The sequence below is a fragment of the Filicampus tigris genome, chromosome 15 (assembly GCF_054856515.1).
Source record: "Filicampus tigris isolate MCC_2025a chromosome 15, RoL_Ftig_1.0, whole genome shotgun sequence".
In the NCBI taxonomy this organism is placed as follows: Eukaryota; Metazoa; Chordata; class Actinopteri; order Syngnathiformes; family Syngnathidae; genus Filicampus; species Filicampus tigris.
Genome location: NC_141231.1, coordinates 15,441,834 through 15,460,158, shown reverse-complemented (window position 1 = coordinate 15,460,158; position 18,325 = coordinate 15,441,834). Strand labels below are relative to the sequence as shown.

Here is an 18,325-nt window from a genome sequence, read left to right as displayed (position 1 = left end):
ATCTCACATCAGCATGGAATATCTGTTTACATAACTGTGTGATTTTAATTTGTAGCACTGTTGTAAAAGCCCTAGGCGGTCATTAGACTTAATTAAGCAAATACAGCAATTATAATCAGGATATCAGAATACTGTGAGAAAACACGTATGAAAACAAGAGAAATATAAAGGCGGCAAGTATAGTGTGATGTTTGCCTGAATGTACATTTATATTGTATACTACTCGGTGAAATGAAAAGTGTGCGAAATGTCATTCATGACATGCATGAAAAAGTCAATAATGGTATAAAAAAATTGAGGGATGTTCAAGTACCGCTAGTACAGGTGTGTCCAAACTTTTTCGTTTGAGGGTACGCATACAGAAAAATGGAAGATGCAAGGGCCGCTTTAAAATTTGTCAACACGATAAAGTCAGTCAAGAAAGCATTTATATATGGTTTGTATTTTCTAGTTAAGTTGATAAAACTTCTCTTAAAGGCATTCTTATAGATAATCTTTTTGTGGAATAAGAGTTATCCACTCGTTAATCCACCCGTTAGCCAACTCCGGGGGCGGCCATTTTGTCACTTCTGTCGACTGAAAAATGACATCACAAATGCTCAGGGCTGAGGTAGCGACCAATCACAGATCACCAGTTTTCTGAAGCTGAGCGATGATTGGTCGTTATCTGAGCCCTGAGCATTTGTGATGTCATTTTTAGTCAACAGAAATGACAAAATGGCCGCCCCCTCAGATGGCTAAAAATGAGTGGATTTTACTGCTTAAGTCATATTCCACAAACGTAAAATTGATCAGAATGCTGTGTTTCAATTAGTGGGCCTGCACAGAACATATTCTTGAAAAAAATATGTTTGCTTGGGTCCGCTTTAAAGGTGATAAGACAAAATGATTTTTGGGATGGCCCAAGGAGGAAAACATAGGCACAGTTGCACAACGTTAAATACAGCAATGATCAGAAAATACGGCAAATCCTTTCTATGATCATACTGCTCACAACTCGAAGCACCTGATGTCCTACCCTGAGGAAGTCCTCTTTGATGTTTAACTTCGGATAGATGAAATGTCTCTGTAAAATCTCAATTTAATGTGTGTTCAGGGGTTGTCTGAGTACAGGCCCTTAATGGCACCACACATGCCGTTTGGTTCATTTTAACGGAACATTGTAAAGTAAAATATGGGCCCCTGAGGCTGGGCGCCCGAAATAGATGCCCTTGTTGTCCTCTCAGCTGGTGGCTGGTCATGAATGAGAGACATTTGCTGTTTATCACTGTTCCAATTTCTGCACGCACGTCAAAAGCTACAACAAAATTGATCTGCGAGATTACAGGATGAAAACACAATTGGCCTGGTTAATGCATCTTGCTACATAGGTCATCCATGTGGAGAGAATCAACAGAGAGAGAGAGAGTGAAAGCAACATTGTGGGAAGTGCTGTCAAGGGCCGAACCATCTGGATTCAGTGAGAAAAGCGCCTGAGTATCATGTTTGTCTTGCTTCTTTCCCTCCGTTTCAACTGTTTTGTTTCGCAGGGGATGAAAAATATATGACTGACTGAATATTGTTATATTATCTGTCTACATGTCTTGCTTCACCATTTCAATTCAAATATCTGTTTAAAGTGTTGTAACACAGCCAGATGACTTATGGAGGCTTGACTCCATTATGTGATATTCTCTTTGTTTTATGTTTAGTTTACGATACGACGGCTCAGCCTCGTATCATGAAAAACTCCAATTCCGGTCATTTTTTTGCAGATTTTCTGACATGTCTCGGACCAAACCAGTAACTGAATCATGAATAATTTATGTCGTGCACTAGACTGTTGATTTGAAATAATGTCCTGTGCTTGAATACAAGGATGGAAATTAAAAGTTGTTTTTTTTTATCTGATTCATCAAGAAAATAATACACAAATTAATTGATTATTAATCGTTAGTTGGAGTTAGTTGACAGGAACAACTAAGTGTTTGATGATGTTGGCTTTAACAATAATTCTTGGCGACCGTGTTGTGGCTAGTGCCACCAGCCTAAAAATGGAATCTGACAAAACACATGCAAGTAAAGTGTTTTTCTTTTTAGTTATCATTTGCTAATCAGGCATTTTCTTGCTACTCAATTCACAAGTTAAATACAGCAATGCGAACAGATTGTTTTGGTAGCATATCGCTAGCTAGCTCTTAGACAACAAAATGCAACATCTAATGTCACTTTTTCTTTTACATTTTGGCATTTTAAATTCCTTTTTACTTTTAATCATGTACTTAAGAGTTGAAGCATTATTTCTACTTTTATCATTGTATTTTTTTTTTTTTTTGAATGAATGTGCAGTACTTCTGCTTCAGTACAGAGACTGCTTATGCCACCTCTGCTGAAATCCCTGATCGTGTTGAGCACGATGATGTCAGAGATTTTTACACTTGCCACAGGTTTCGTAAGAAACCTGCTTGGGTGTGTATTAATTGTTCCAAGAATTCTGTTTGGTGCCAAAGTATTCAGTGTTTGCTCTAAACAGGTGTTTGGTTTAGAGGAATCCATGCAAATTAATTCACAGTTTTTGCTTGCGCACACGGGCAATTTTCAAGTACGATCGAGTCTCAAGAGGCAGAAATAAGATTACGGATAATCTCTGTCTGAGACGCTGAATTTGAGGTTATTACTTGACAACATGATGAGCACAGGTGTTGCAATCAGAAACGAGGGTTAGCATAATCACATTTAGGCTCTCGTGCCAATAAGCCTTGGCTCTCAACTTATTCTCGAGATCTGTACAAAACTGATGGAAGTCACACATTTTATATTTTCATTTCCCGCCTTCTGCTCGCCTCCTTTTCTGTCATCTTGCCGGGATTTTCATCCATAGTCATTTTGCTTGTAGTGCGGCTTTTTTTAAATATGTACTTTTGCACATAATACAGTAATACATATATTTAAACTGCGAAGTGTGGTCTGTTAATATTCGTGCACAACAATGCATGGTGCTCATTTAGAAAAGAACACAAATGGTCCTCGGTTTGCGACGCTATTCCGTTCCTACGGCGATGGTGTAACTCAAATTCATACGCAAGTCAGAATGTGTTGTAGTCGATCACCAACTGACATCAGTGCGTGTTAAGGTCATTGTTACAGTAAATATTTGTTTGAAAAATATGACAGTGAGTGAGTGTGCCCATGACCAGTAGCGATTTGTGGCATGTGCAATATGTCGTTTTTATTTTATTTTCAGTTTGAATTTTCAAAATTAGTTTGGTTTTATTTAGTTTTCAGAGCAGGTTTGTTATTTTATATTAGGTTTAATTTTCCACAGAATGCTTCTTTTTAGTTTAGTTTTTTATTATTTTTAGTATTAGTTTTTTTTTGTTTTTTTTTTTACATTTTTATTTTGTGTATTTTTGTGAGCAAGATTAAAAAAATAAAAGCACAGTCAGTATTTTGTAGAATAAAAAAAACACCATCCACCGATCAAATACAGATACTGTGTAACAGTCCCCAGACTATGAAGTACAATAAGTATATTCCTAAGATGAAATAAAGCTAGGATGGTCTCGCTTTCCATCCATTGTGTGCCGAGTTACCAACTTGTAAAGTGCATTTGTGATTTGAATTTCTGTTGAGAAGCCGACAGTCAAATTGAATGGATGGCTAGACCAACAGCTGAAAAGTGCTTGTGGTTTATTTGGTTGAAACTTAAACCCGGTTGTACTGTATACTAGTTTTTTTCAAACATGAGCCCAAAAAAAGGAGAGCACTTGTTACCTAGCATCTCGCTGAGTACGTTGACAAAAGCTGGCAAACCACAACAAACACGCCAACTCGCTTTGAGCCCGTCTTGAACAGCTTGTCGCCTTGGCGCAACATCATCTGGTGTCACTTTTTTTTTTTTTTTTTATTGCCTGCCATCAGATGACTTTGCTTCGAGGCAGCACAGTAAAATGACCACAACTCCCAGATGACCGTTTGACCTGCCGTCCTGCGACGAACGATTGCGCAATAATACCGAAATTAATACATTTAAAATCAACCCCAAAAGCTCACATCTGATATTCATTGACAAAGACGGAAACGAAGGACATTTTCGCTATGATTCCAGTTCGTTTTTTGTTAGTTTTGCAAACACGATATGTAGTTTCAGTTAGTTATCGTTTAACAAAAAACAACTTTATTTTATTTGGTTCACGAAAACGTCTTTTCGGTTTAGTTTTTTTCCGTTGTTTTCATGAACTACAATAACCTTGGCACGCGCAATGCCTGTGTTTGTGCGTGTGTGCCACCATTTACGATACAATCGCCACCGGACACGATAGTATATTCTCAAATTCATTGCATACCGTTCATAAACTCGAAAACGTATTCCATGACTGTAACTCAAGGGCCTTTTGGATATCAAACCTTTATGCATGCCGAGCCGCTGTGTGTTTTTTTTTTTTTTTACACAAAAGAAAAGCCCTTCAAATTTAGAGAAATGTATTCTTCATTTCAGTTCGGCCATGGTCTCGAAGCACAAACTGATTTAATCCAAGCGGATTTTTCAGAGACAAGGACCAACGGCCAAATGAATTGTCTTGCCAGTAGCCACACTTCCTTGTCTTCAAACCTCCCAGGTAAAGCAAATATGTTCCTGATTACAATAGAAGCGCTGCAGGAATGAAAGAGGAAGGATGTAGCTCCCTGCGGCCTGAGCCAATATTGGGTGCCTGATTTGCTACAAGTGAAACAATATATATTCAGACCCTAAGACTATACATTTCCCTATAGAATTCAACCAATGTGCAGGTGCTTTTGCTGCTTAAAATCTAACTTAAAATCCAAAAGATTGATCCAGGCACTTTGGCAGAAAAGGCAGATTTTTCTTTTTTTTTTTTTTTTTTTCACGCGACAGCGCACAGCGAGAATGGACACGGCATCAAATCTTTTGCGTTTACTGATTTTTAGATTACAGCATCTCCCCCTTGTCGTCAACAGTTATCCAGTGGGCACTCCAGTCCTGAGAGAAGCTGTCAGGTGGAGCTGAAGTGAATCGCCCTATTTGAGTTCAAATAGGCCTATTGATTTGGGCGCTTGATATCTACTGTGGCGCAGTCTGGAGTATTTTTGTTTTGGTTTCTGATATTTATATGTTAAAATGACGTTTTTTTTCTTTGTTTTTTTTTTTTTACAGAAACTGAATATGACGTGACGAAACACAGTCATAGTTTCTTCCAGAACTCGTTTTGTTTTGACTGTGTCTACTTTGCATAATGAGCCATTCCCTCCTTCAGCCTTGTTTTGCGATGGATGCAGGGCACTGCAATTTCATTGCTATTGGCTCTATGGTAAATTGGCCCTTTATCAAGCTGAGGCCACATCTATCAAAGCCATAGACGGGTATTGAAATAGTCCCACTGTCCACAAATCACGTCAATGGATCTGGTTTTATCTCCGACAAGGCCGTCATCACTCTGGACCGGCTGCAAGGGCCGGGAAGAGGCCATTTAGGAGTCGATCCGGTAGTTTCTTGCTGATGGATGCGGCCGGCTTGACCTCCTTGTGACCAGGAGAGGCTGGACTAGGACCGAACCTGCGCTAAATCTGTATCATTACTTGCACCCAATTGTTTAATTTCACCAATAGCCAAACTGATAAGAGGTCCTCAAATTCAAACACAATACCGTGGCTTTTCGATATACGTGTCATTATTCGGCCGGAATTTTGGCTCCGACTTGAGAGCAAAAATTTGAGATACAAGCACTTTTATGGTGGCGTTGAACTCAACTCGCTTCACACCAAGCAGCAATTGGGCAGCTACTGATTACAGGTAAACCCCCCCCCCCCAAAAAAAAAAAGGCTGCAGGCTGTTTATTGCCACTCCCAGTTCAAGTTTACTGTCAAACTAAATACAAAACAAAGAACCCGTTGTATGCAAAACAATCCCAAAAGGCGAATGAAAAGAATACGAAGAAAACACAACCAATGTAAGTGAAATACATTAAGTAAAATTACAATTCATCCCAATCTACAATTTTCAGTAGGATAATCAAATACTCAAGTCTTCAATAGCTGCAGCTACACTTTCAACCTCGTCATATTTTCTCATTTCTACTGTTGAATAAAACCATTGCTTCTGGGTCTGGGATTAACCTGCAAAAATTGCTCCTCAAAATGTGCAAATTACTCCTCAAATAAAGTCACTCTTTAGCAAAATTGCTCCTCATCGAAAAAGTTGTTTCGAGTTTGCTATTTTTCTTCTTAAAAAACACATGCCTCGTATCTTCACTACATGCTATTTGTCCTCCTCTTTCTAACCTGCCAATGCTGAATTCCCAGTCCTCCTCCTTCAGCATATCTTTTGTCTCCTGACCACACTGCCAATTCCTGAATCTTCCCATCCCTGCCGTCATTCATTTTACGTAGCCAATCAATGCAAATGGAGATAGACAATAATGATGGGCAAGACAAATAGCTCAGCGGTAGTTGCAGCTGTGCCTCTTATCATTCTGAACAGCTATGATTGATGGCAAGTCGTGCTGGGATAATAGCTCACATTTGCCACCTCATCCTGTATGCAGCTGTCAAAACAAATCGCTTAAATCATCATGTACATTATCACATTAAGAATAACATAATGTTATGCTGTCGTGTTATTAAGTGTGAAGACCAGAAGTTACTGCGTTGGCAATCAGCTTTGAATGCACAAGTGCACAAGGCAATATTGTAGAATGTTAATTGCGACCTACGATTCACCCCGCCACTGTCAAGTCTGTTATATTAAAAAAAAATATATATATATATATATATATATATATATATATATATATATATATATATATGAGCACTCTAATTAGTAGTAGAATATGCATATTTTTGCATATTGCGATTTTTACTAAAGTACTAGAGTGACACCCACTACTTTTGTCAAATTACTTGTTTTCAACAAAGATTTTGATTGTGGCAAAAATCTGAATCCATCATGTTAAACTACAATAAAAGGTGTGAAGTAAAAATGTACAAAGGACTGGACATGGAATGAGGAGTTTTACCTTTTTTTTCAAGGTAGTTTAACCAAAGTTTTGACTTTGAGCTGCTTTATCTACTAGCTTGCGCGTATCCCATGGTGCTTAACGGAGGTGGGCATTTTAATCAATTTTGCTGGTCCCGTCATTCGTCAATCGTCAGCAAAACGGGCGTCCGCCATTGACGGACTGAAGGACCGGTCCGAATGGAATGCCCACCTCTTGTACTAAAGTTCCGTAACCATGTAAAACTACAGAAAGGTACCAGGAATTGCAAAGAGTCATCTAAAATTTCCGAGCAAAACACTCGATGTTCAGCTTTCAAATGATAATCAAAAGTACTGCAGCCAAAGCCCACAAGCCTTCAGCTACCACAGTTAAAGAAAGAGAAGCAATGTGGAAAAAACGGCGGGTAATATCCAACTATGCACAATCAGCTGCAATGGCCGTCGCAATCACCGTGTGACTGAGTGGCAATCAGTCCAGAATGTACCCCGCCACTCGCTCTGACTCATCTGGGATAGGCTCCCACGTTCCCACAACCCTTAAAAAGACAACTTCTACAGAAATCGGATAGCATGTCTGCTTTGTTATGTTTACGTAATGACTTTGATGAAAGGAAACATGGCAGTCTAGCGGTCAGCACGTCAGTTCATTTCGGGTCTCCGATCTCAGCTCTGGCCTTTTTGTGTGATGTTTGCATATTTTTCCTGTCCTCCCACGTTCCGAAAACATGCTTGATAGGTTAATGAAATACTCTAAATTGTCCGTCGGTGTGAATGTGAGGTAATGGTTATCGTCATGATCAGTTTGATTGGCTGGTGACCGCTCCAAAGTGTATCTGGCATCTTGCCTAAAATCAGCTGTGACAAGTGCTGTAAGAAATACAATGTAAGGAAGCACTTTCCATACAACAACAAAATAGCCATAATACAACAAGTGAAATCAATAAATGAACACAAAATACCATATGCAATAGACACAGGAAAACGGACGAAAATTTGTCAGTGTCGGATCAAAATCAAACGAATTGAAATGTGTCTTCAAACGGGTTTTAAAAATGGACAGAGGGGGGGGGGGCTTGCCTAACATCCAATGGAAGGTCATTCCAAAGGGAAGGAGCAGCGACAGAGAAGGCTGCGATCCCCTCTGAGGCTCCGCTTAGTCCTCGGCACCTCGAGTTGGCATACAGTGAGCGCCCTCTATCATTACTGGCACCCATTTTAAAATGAATTCAATTATTCTTGCAGAGGTATTCACTCGTACGGAACATAAGAAATGGCTCACCGGATACAGAATCAAGCTCCTCCCATCTCATGGCTATCTCAGTCCCCAGACCTCAACCCCATTGAAAACATGTGGAGTGAGTTAAAGAGTGCTGTCCAAGAGCCCACTTTCTGAATTCTTCCAGTTTGTGAGACATTTATAAGAGATTAGGTGCTGTTTTGTTGGCAAAAGGGGGTTGTTCAAAATTTTAACATCAGGTGTGCTCTTAATTGTGCCACACATGATTTGATGTGAGCAAATGTGTTCTTAATGTGGTATTTTTTTATTCCCACTGAATAATTGCACTTCCATTAAAGTTTGGATTTTCTTCTTTTTTTAAAAGATATTTTAGTCCGATATTTAGAAAAAAATGAAACTACTAGAAGTAAAAAATCAGCAGTTGTCCTATGGGGGCAAAATTCCTGTTTGCCAAATTGGCTGTCAAAAAAGGTTTTGGTGCAACTTTGGTAGTGTAACATCTGGCTGGCAGTTTGTTGTTTGAATCAGTGGAGAATTGTAGAAGTATGAAAATGGCCGAGTTAAAAAAAAAAAAAAAAGAAAAGGAGAATGTGTGAATGTTTTCAACATTCACATAATTGAAGAGGAAGTCAACGCAAACATATATTTTTTCAAGAATATGTTCAATGCAAGCCCACGAGTTGAAACAGGGCATTCTGATAAATATCGCGTTTGTGGAATAAGTGTTAATCCACTAATTTTTAGCCATCTCTGGGGGCGGCCATTTTGTCTTCTGTCGACTGAAAATGACATCACAACTGCTCACAACGACTAATCACGGCTCAGATTCAGAAAACAGATCGTCCGTGTGCATTTTGCTGCTTAACTTATATTCCACAAACGCAAAATTCATCAGAATGCCGTGGTTCAACTAGCGGGCCTCCTGGGAACATATTCCGGAATAAAAATATGTTTGTGTTGACTTCTGCTTTAAATACTCGTTATTTATCATTTTTCAAGTCACAGAGCGCCGCAGCAGAAGGTTGAAAGAGCCGCATGCCGCTCTGGAGCCGCGAGTTGCCCAACCCTGGCTTTAATGCATTTGTTACGTACATCAGCTACGTGACGTGGACTCCATAATCCCACTTCTTGCCCTTGGAGCACAGTGAGAAAATGGAACGGAACCATGAAATGCTAATCAAATTTAAGAAAACCAATTCTGAATTCCGAAAGCCTTATCCTCCCCCATCCCCTTGACTCGGGATGTGCGAGGTGTTATCACTCCCACAGGGGAACCGAGGGACCCTTGGCCCGCGCAGTGTTCTTTAAGGGAAAGACAGAAGTCTTCAGGGGTGGAAGAACACCCACACACAATAGACGCAGGCGGAAAGTAAAACAGGTCAAGACTCCATTGGTCTGATAAGGCGGAGCACTCATGAATTAAAGAGTGGTAGAGGAAATATGACATTTTGCTTTTCCATTTTGTCTATCGGGACTAGTCGCACGGCGGTGAAATCTCCAAGAGAGAGCCGGACCGATAATAGACCGCCAGAGACGAGATTCATTCAAGTAATTTCTCTCCTCTTGCACGGACAGATTGGCACTGGAAAATTCAAAACAACCTTTTCTGCCTTTTGGGAAATATGAACAACAAGAGAATTACATTATCATAACGGATCATTTGTATCTAAATACCTATTCCATTTGAAAGAGAAGTTATTTCTTACACACTCCATACTGAATAAATATTGCTTTTTAAACAATTAATCTATCATGCCAGATGGATTGCTTCAAAAATGTTTTGTTTCACATATCCGTTGGGAAAAGAGCTGACGGAAAGTGTTTAAAAAGGGGCCAAGACCTTAGAGACCCGAAAGGCGATTGGTTGATTCTCTTTTGTTGTGAAATTCCAGTAAAACTACTCACGGGGCAACCCTCCATTCTTATCTTTTCGGGTGCCGACTTTGTTTACGAGCCTTCGGTTTATCCAAATCAGAACACAAACGTTTGCACTTTTCTTTTATGGAAGACCCCTTGCCCAGTTCTGATTCAACTGTTCGTGCGGCAGCATCCATAATAATGTGATGCAATGCTGCCGTTTTTTCCAAGCACTGTTTAAAAGCTTGCTGTTTCACTTTTCCCACATCTAAACTATGAGCAAGAACGTTCGATGTTCTCATCGTTACGAAATATCATCCTTACCGATCGACTGGTTGCTGTGAAATTTTGCATCACGAATAATGCATGCGTCCCGTTTTGACTGATCGTGCTCTGACTCTGACGAGATAATGGGAGCCTTTCTCATTCATTTGTAACATTCATTGTCACCATAGTTTAAATGTCATTACAAAGGACACATTCCAAATGCTGTAACGCTCGGATTAAAATAACTCTTTTCTTTTGTTCCAGTGTGAATGAGGACCCTTCTTTGCGCCTTCCAAAGTGATGTTGGTGATTAACGGTTAAGTGTTAATGTCAGGGGAGGGCTAGGATGCAAAAGGCCTGCTTGTTCTAATGATGGCTACAACTGAGAGCTGCACTGGGCCGCGGTGCCTGGCTAGGTGATTAATAGCTCTTTTTGCTTCTTCTGTCACACCATTGCGAACCTCCAGTGGAGGAATTTGGTCATTCCTTTGCAAGACTTTGTAAAATATATATTCTGCGTGTATGGGTATTGCTCTTTTTCAATGCCGCAAAGCCAAGGATCTTGCATATTTATTAGAGTAAAAGGGCAAGTGGTTTTGTTCCAAGCTAACCTTTAACTATGTGTCGATGATGCCACAGGTGTAATGGCTGGCAATGTAATGAATGGTGCACACCGAGTGGGAAAAGTGCTCCTAAAGCTCAAACTTTTAAGACCCATCTTCGCTGCAGGGTTACCATTCCCGAGCCCGTTTTTATCCGAAGCCGTCAGAGAAATATACATGAAGCGGTGTTTTCAACTTTGATGCCCTTCGCGGGGTGTTTTGGGTAGGCAAACAAAATGAAGGGGGAGCCCAGGGGGACTTCAGGTGGGTAAATAGCCTGTCTAATGCAGTTCTAATCTGCAGAGGCAATCTGCTGAGAGGTGCCCCTTGCTGTGTGAGTCGGGATGATGAGACAGGAGTGACAGTGCGCTAGTTATTATTAGCGGTTATCTTTGGTCAGACAGCCACTGTAGAAGAGTTTCAAATGAATGATGGATCTTCTGGTTGCGGCCCAGCTCTGACATGAAGGTCTTGAGGAGGCCTCTCTTGCTAAATCAAACGTATCTATCTATCTATCTATCCAGACAGAAGATTAAAAAAAAGAAAAAAAAAAGCACAACGCATTTCCACGACCAACTGTTTTTCATTTTTAGATCATGTTTTTTTTTTTACTTAAATTCAAACTGTGCTTAGCAGCACACTATTTTCCTCTCTGGAAACATTAGCAAGTGAGATTTTAGACAAATCTCTCCCCATAGATTTTGGCCTAAGAGGAGAAGTGACGTCAGAAAGACAGTATGCTAGCGATTTTGCCGGCTTAAACAGCACATTTGGGAAAGCCTGGTTTGTTATGAAATGGAACGGCAAATGTGGCAGGTTCAAAATGTGCTGAGTCATTTCCATCTTTTAAACTGCCTGGAAAAGTAATCCGACAGCTCTCGCCAGCCTTATATGGGGCATTCGCTTAGCAGCTAGCTACAAACGCTGGAGCTGACACTAAAAGCTGGAAACCGATATATATATATATATATATATATATATATATATATATATATATATATATATATATATATATATATATATATATATATATATATATATATATATATATATATATATATATATATATATATATATATATATATATATATATATATATATAATACAATGTCAGCGAAATTACGTTTCTTTATTTTTTTTTTTGCGTCCTAAATTAGCGCTTGAGCTTGATTTCAGGATGACGACGTCTTGTTGTCGATCGCAGCAGTTTGTGACAGCTAAATAAACTGCCCAATTGCAGTCACTAGTTTGGAAGAAAAGTCAAGTTTGCCGTTACACGCTGCCGGGAACAACTTCTAAATAAAAGCGTGCCAAGGCAGTGATGTTTATACCGTGTATTATTTGGTATGGTAAGGTTTATTTTAAAGTTCTCCTTTTCACCACATTGGTGCCGTGTTACTGTCATGCATAGTATGAACAATTGTTTTTGCATTTTGTTGACAACTTCCTCCAGACAGTACGTAAATAAGTGGGTACTCGAGTATTTATTCTTATCGAGGTACTATAATTACTCGGGGACTCATTTCACCCCTACTATGGGCCGAATTTGTCTTGGTATTACGGTACCAGAATAAGGAAGATCGATCAGTTGGCCATTTTGTCACTTTGGTCGACTAAATATGACATCACAGATGCTCAGGGCTCAGATAACAACCAATCATGGCTCATCTTCAGAAAACAGGTTAACTGTGATTGGTCGATACCTGAGCCCTGAGCAACTTCGATGTCATTTTCAGTTGACAGAAGTGACAAAATGGCCGCCCTTAGAGATGGCTAAAAATGGGTGGATTAACTCTTATTCCACAAACACAATATTCATCACAATGCCTTGTTTCAAATAGTCGGCCTGCATGGAAAATATTATTGAAAAAAATATGTTTGGGTTGACTTCTTTAAATATAAAAAAAAAAAAAAAAAACCTAAAACTAATAACCTAAATGAAGCATTTTCCCAAAAATAAAAACTTGTCTAAAATGTATTGAAAATGTATTAAAACTAACTAAACTAAAAAAATAAAAAATAAAAACGTCAAACTGAAATAAAAGCTAACTATAATGGATATATTATAAACTAGAAAAAAAATAAAAATGTCAAACCGAAATAAAAGCTAACTATAATGGACATATTATAACCCTACCGACTGTATACTGGTAATTGTATTGTATTGTATAATAACTCAATCACTGATTTTTTTTTTTTTTTTTAATTATTTTATGTTGGTTTCAGTTACAGTGCACTCGTGTCCCTAATGAAGTGTTATGTTTGAATGTGCAGTAGAATACATTTAACCATCGTATCACCACACCTTTGCACTGATGCTGGTAAGGAAACAGGCGCGCAGCCAAAATGGACGTCAAAGAAAAAGCCTCTTTATCTTTTCAGGGTGCTTTCACACCCCCATGCCCTCAATTATCCTCCTGTACTTTCCCTTTCTTGTTGCAGCACCTTGTCATTTAAGCTTTACACTCTTTCCCCAAGATGTCTCTTCCATGATTTATTCAACATTAGAAACGAATGTCTTTGTACTTACTTCATCTTGTGTTAACTTTTCTTCTGGAGGAAAATGAAGATTCAGTCTTACTTATTCGTTGCTAGAATACTATACAGTCCAATTCCGGCGCTTTTTTTCCCCTGTAACCTTTTGTTGGAGGTTGTGCATAAGATGTTGCGCGTTCCCTGCTGGGTGGAAGGTGCAGCGCTCGCCTGTCTTTTCCTAATGATCGCTGGAGGGAGAGATGCTTCACTCCATCATGATGCAGATGCTGCCTCTCCCCATTGAACTCTGTGGCCCTTTGGGATGTACATTTGAATATCTTTAAAATATTTACCGTATGTCCAAACCTCCCACAAATAACATCGATGGCACAGACATCGAGGCTTTGGGCATTTTTGGTAGATTGAATTTGACGTTTGTGTCAACATATTCAGGGAAGCTGTTTTCTTTCAATTTGGGATAATAAATTGGTTTATTAGTCAATTGGTTGAAATAAATTCACCCATAACGTTTTGTATACATTAATCATCGTCATATCAATATATAGTATGCAACATGTTTTTGTTGTATCTTTACTTGTATTTAATTGGTGGGCTATCTTGAACTGGGCATCTTCACTAACAACTGAAAGTCAGTCTTTATGGCTTTGGTGAATTTATTTCCATAAACACAGACAGTATAGGCTCCAGCTCATTTGCAACCCTTGTTGAGGATAAGCAGTTTCAAAAAATGATTGATGTCTTATATGGCACGTCTATTACATTTTAAAATTAACATTTTGACATTAACATGCTTAAGTTAGCAGTTTTTTTTTCTTTTAACTTAACTTTTTTTTCCTAACTAAACTAACTAAATATATATAACATTCGTCTTCTATGTGGAATGAGTCGGAATGTATTTTCTGCTGCTGAAGTCCCTATATACGGTATGCCTTGAGATACAAGTTTAATTCATTCCGTGGCCATGGACGTAACTCAAAACAAATCATCTTTCCTTGTTGAAATGAATGGAAACGCCCTAATCCTCTCCAGCCTCCCCAAAAATATTTTTGATGTTTTAGTACATAAAAACAAAAGGTATGACGTAACCAAATAGAATATAAAGAATTCAATGTTTTTTGCCACTTTTTTTTTTTTGCTTCATTGTGCTACTCCTTGTGATGTGTGGATTTACACGGAGACGTAGGAGATTTCACAACTCCTCAGCATTAATATTAGCAATCATTAATATCTGAAGGAACCAGCATATTATTTGATTTTTTTGGGGGGGGGGGGATTTTTTTTTTTTTTTTTTACAGGGGCAATGCTGTACATGCATATTTAACGAAATACAGCAAAATAGATGTCTGTATTTTCGAAGACAAGTTATGTACCATTGTCACATCAAAAATGGATGCTAGAGGAGACTGCCATGCGTACAACTGCCAATTTGAGCTATGCTGCATCAAAATATCCATTATTGCATTGTGCCTCTTAAATTAGACAAGCAGGTAGATTTGTTACACAAGATGGCCTAATAGATGCTTTCGGTAAGCATAACCTAATTACACCTTGCATTTGTGATTCAGTGTCATCCTGCCGCAGGAATCGTTTCACGTTCCTGTTCCTGTTCACTAGCTCCTTGTAATTAATGAGAATCTTAATTGCCGTGAATCCGGCGAGGCCAAATGAATCACCAAACGCACCCGTGTGTTATTGTGTCACTGGCTAACTGTGTTTGTGTCACTAACGCAGTTACGCGGCAAATCATGAACGCGGCAGTGTATTCGCTACAAAGAGGCCCAATTGTCATTCATCAGTTCCGGGTAGAGAGTTTGTTTCGTCTTCTGTTGGGAGAATTCAATTGGAAAAACGAGAAAGCAAGTTTTCGCTTTAAGTCTTTTGCGCGCCCGAGACACCGCCCCGTTCAATTGCAAATGTGACAAAATCTCCCCAAAAACAAACCTTCTGACTTTGCATCTCAAGCATGACTGTAGCAAAGTAATTTACATGTTTGTATCTGATGAGAGCCTCGCAAAAGAGGGAATGCTGTTTATGCAGGTGAGTCCCTGAGATTGTATTGGTTGAAAGATAGTGAGCTGCTGGCAAATGTGATTAGTCTTAGGCTTTCATCTGCTCCGTAAACCACTCCAGACGTTAATGTGCAACAGGGCTCCTCTTTCTTTATGCTGCTGCAGTGCGCTCTACTGTTGCCGACTCATTATGAAACATGCTGCTTCTGCAGTTCAGCACTTCGCCAATGTCCGCTGTCCTCGACCACTAAAAAAGGTGTTTAGTTCTCTCATAATGGCATCTCACCGTGGAGCCTGATTTAAAAAAGAATACAGTCTGGTTCTTTTTTTGTTTTTTTTTTCCCCTGGGGGGAGAGATGCATTGGAAACTCATTAGTGGGAAACGGGCACAGTGCAACCTCAAAATTTCATACAGTTTTGCACTGGAACAAAGATTTAGGAACATCATACTTAAAAGCGGAAGAAAAACAACAATGCGCGATGCCATGACGAGACCTCGGTTCAACAAGCGTCACTCTGATCATTTTGCATTTCCTTTGGCTTACACTTCTTTTCTTTTCTTTTTTTTCCCCGACGAGTCAATAATTGAGAGGCAAACAGCGCATCGAGTATCTAAATGTTATGCGAAACGATCCACTCAGATTCGACCCGTAGTTCATAGCTCAGTCATAATAATCAATACAACAGAAGGAAGAATAACGCTGACCTTTCCATGCCCACTAACCAACATTGGAAGAAACATTTACATAACAGTGTTCTCTAAATGCCGGTCTACATTGGTAATATTTTGCTGCTAATTTGCTGCTACCTGGAATTCAGCTCCGTGCAATTAAAATCCTGCAATGTTCCTGCGCTCTATGACTTTGTAGGCTGTGATAATATCAGAGGCAATGAGATCACCTGGCAAAATTGTGCATTCGTCTCAATGTTTCAATCAAAGGAGGGTCTCGTGTCCTGTTTCGCAGCTTATTTGATTTCTTTAATAAGCAAGGAGCCGCGACGTGGCGCTATTAATGTTGTAGCATCGTGTTTGATTACCAGCAGCAGCCAATATACCAGTCTTCAACGGTATCGGTGATGCAAATTCAAATAATTAAAAAAAAAAAAAAAAAAAAATGCTGCCTGCGCCAATGGGCTTAAGCAAGTAAACAATGACAAAGGAATAGATTTCAAATGGTTTTGACTTTGTTGTGTATTTCAATTTCAGTTTCAAACTTTATTCTTAAAGGTGAAATCAACCCAAACATATTTTTTTCAAGAGTATGTTCCCAGCAGGCCCGCGAGTTGAAACACGGCATTCTGATGAATATTGCGTTTGTGGAATATGAGTAAAGCAGGAAAAATCTACCTGTTTTTAACCATCCATTTTGTCACTTTTGTCGACAGGAAATGACATCACAACTACTCGGGGCTCGGGTAACGACCAATCATGGCTCAGCTTCAGAAAACAGGTAAGCCGTATGTCACTTTTATGGCAAGCAGGGTTGTTGGTATCTGCTGAATGTAACTGTTGATGTAACTTTTAATCTCATTTAGTTACTGTTAAAAATTAGGTAATCAGAAAAGTGACTTGGTTACTTTTTAAAGCAAATCATCTATAAAGTGACTAAATTACTTTTTCAAAGTACTTAAGGCAACAGTTGTCGTAGTAATGAAATCCGATATCTGCATTAGCGCAGCATTGGGGGGGGGGGGTCTAGCAGGAGCTCAATCGCATGAAACAGGAACACCGGGTGAAAAGGGTTCTGTGGTTTTGATCCTTGTGGTTATTTGACTCAAGCATTTCAAACATGTTATTAAGACGTCTTAAATTGCAAATTGTAATATGAAAAGAAACAATTTCTCTCCTTTGAAAATATCATTGGTCATAGCCCAAAAGGTTAATCAAGTCAAATGTGATTGACCTATTGTAACGCTAAAAGCAGTGTGAGCACAAAACGTTTTTAAAATGTATTTTACTGTTGTCAACAAACAGCCAATTAAAAAAAAACATGGCAATACCTCCATGATTTGCTCATTAACCCAATTCACAGGATAACTGATGGCAAACTTTGAAGGTAGCACACCATCACACACTTGCCAGTGAATCGGTGTTAGCTGCTCAATAGCCGAGGGGGCCTTGATCGGAGCCCTCACTCCGAAAGGCTAAAAGGGTGAGGGAGCATTGCAATGGGAGAGAGAAAAAGACCATTGCAGGTTACACTTCGTTTTCTCCTCCATGGGAAAGGTCTGCTAGAGACTGATAAATGTTAATTACTCCACTCTGACATGAGCCAGAGAACGGAACCTGGCACCAAGAGGGCCCGATAACAGAAACCAAGAGATTACTGATGAGTATCTTTTGTTTTGCTCTTGTGACTGCTTTAGTGTTTATCCTAATGTATGTAGAGTAGCTTGCATGCCTTTTATGGTTTTTGCTTATGATGAGTCTGTTTTTGTTTATCAAAAAGTACCAGACAGGTATAAAAAAAAAAAAAAAAAAAGTTTGCTTATACCCCGGTTCAGCAGTGACCTCTCTGTTTATTTATAATGTCGTTTTGTCCTCTGACAAGTATTTTACGGTCTGACATCCTCCAAAAAAGAAAAACAATGTCATAACTGAAAATGAGAAAACTAAAGCGGCAGTTGATATGCTAGGTCCATTTACCCCGCCTACTTGGTGACCGCTATTCATTCGACAACAGGTATTGTTATGATTACGGTTTATTTGTTTATTAGTCAGGATAATGCAAAAACTATCCATCCGTTTTCTCTACCGTCATCAGTGCATTTTTACCAAAACCGTTACACATCTACAGTATGTAAGCAGTACTCTGCTACATCTCAGTACCAAACCGTCAGACATGCAAGCAAATCCAAACAC

At 39.2% G+C, this 18,325-nt stretch overlaps 1 protein-coding gene across 3 annotated transcripts in view; it reads left to right on the top strand.

Moving 5' to 3' along the window:
- LOC147135722 (transmembrane protein 132C) overlaps nucleotides 1-18,325 on the top strand; it is a 163,194-nt gene that overhangs the window by 4,637 nt on the left and 140,232 nt on the right. For all 3 annotated transcript variants that reach the window (XM_086054099.1, XM_086054097.1, XM_086054098.1), the window contains exon 3: nucleotides 16,849-16,913. The gene's annotated coding sequence lies outside the window, so the exon portion shown is untranslated. The remainder of the gene's footprint in view (nucleotides 1-16,848; nucleotides 16,914-18,325) is intronic.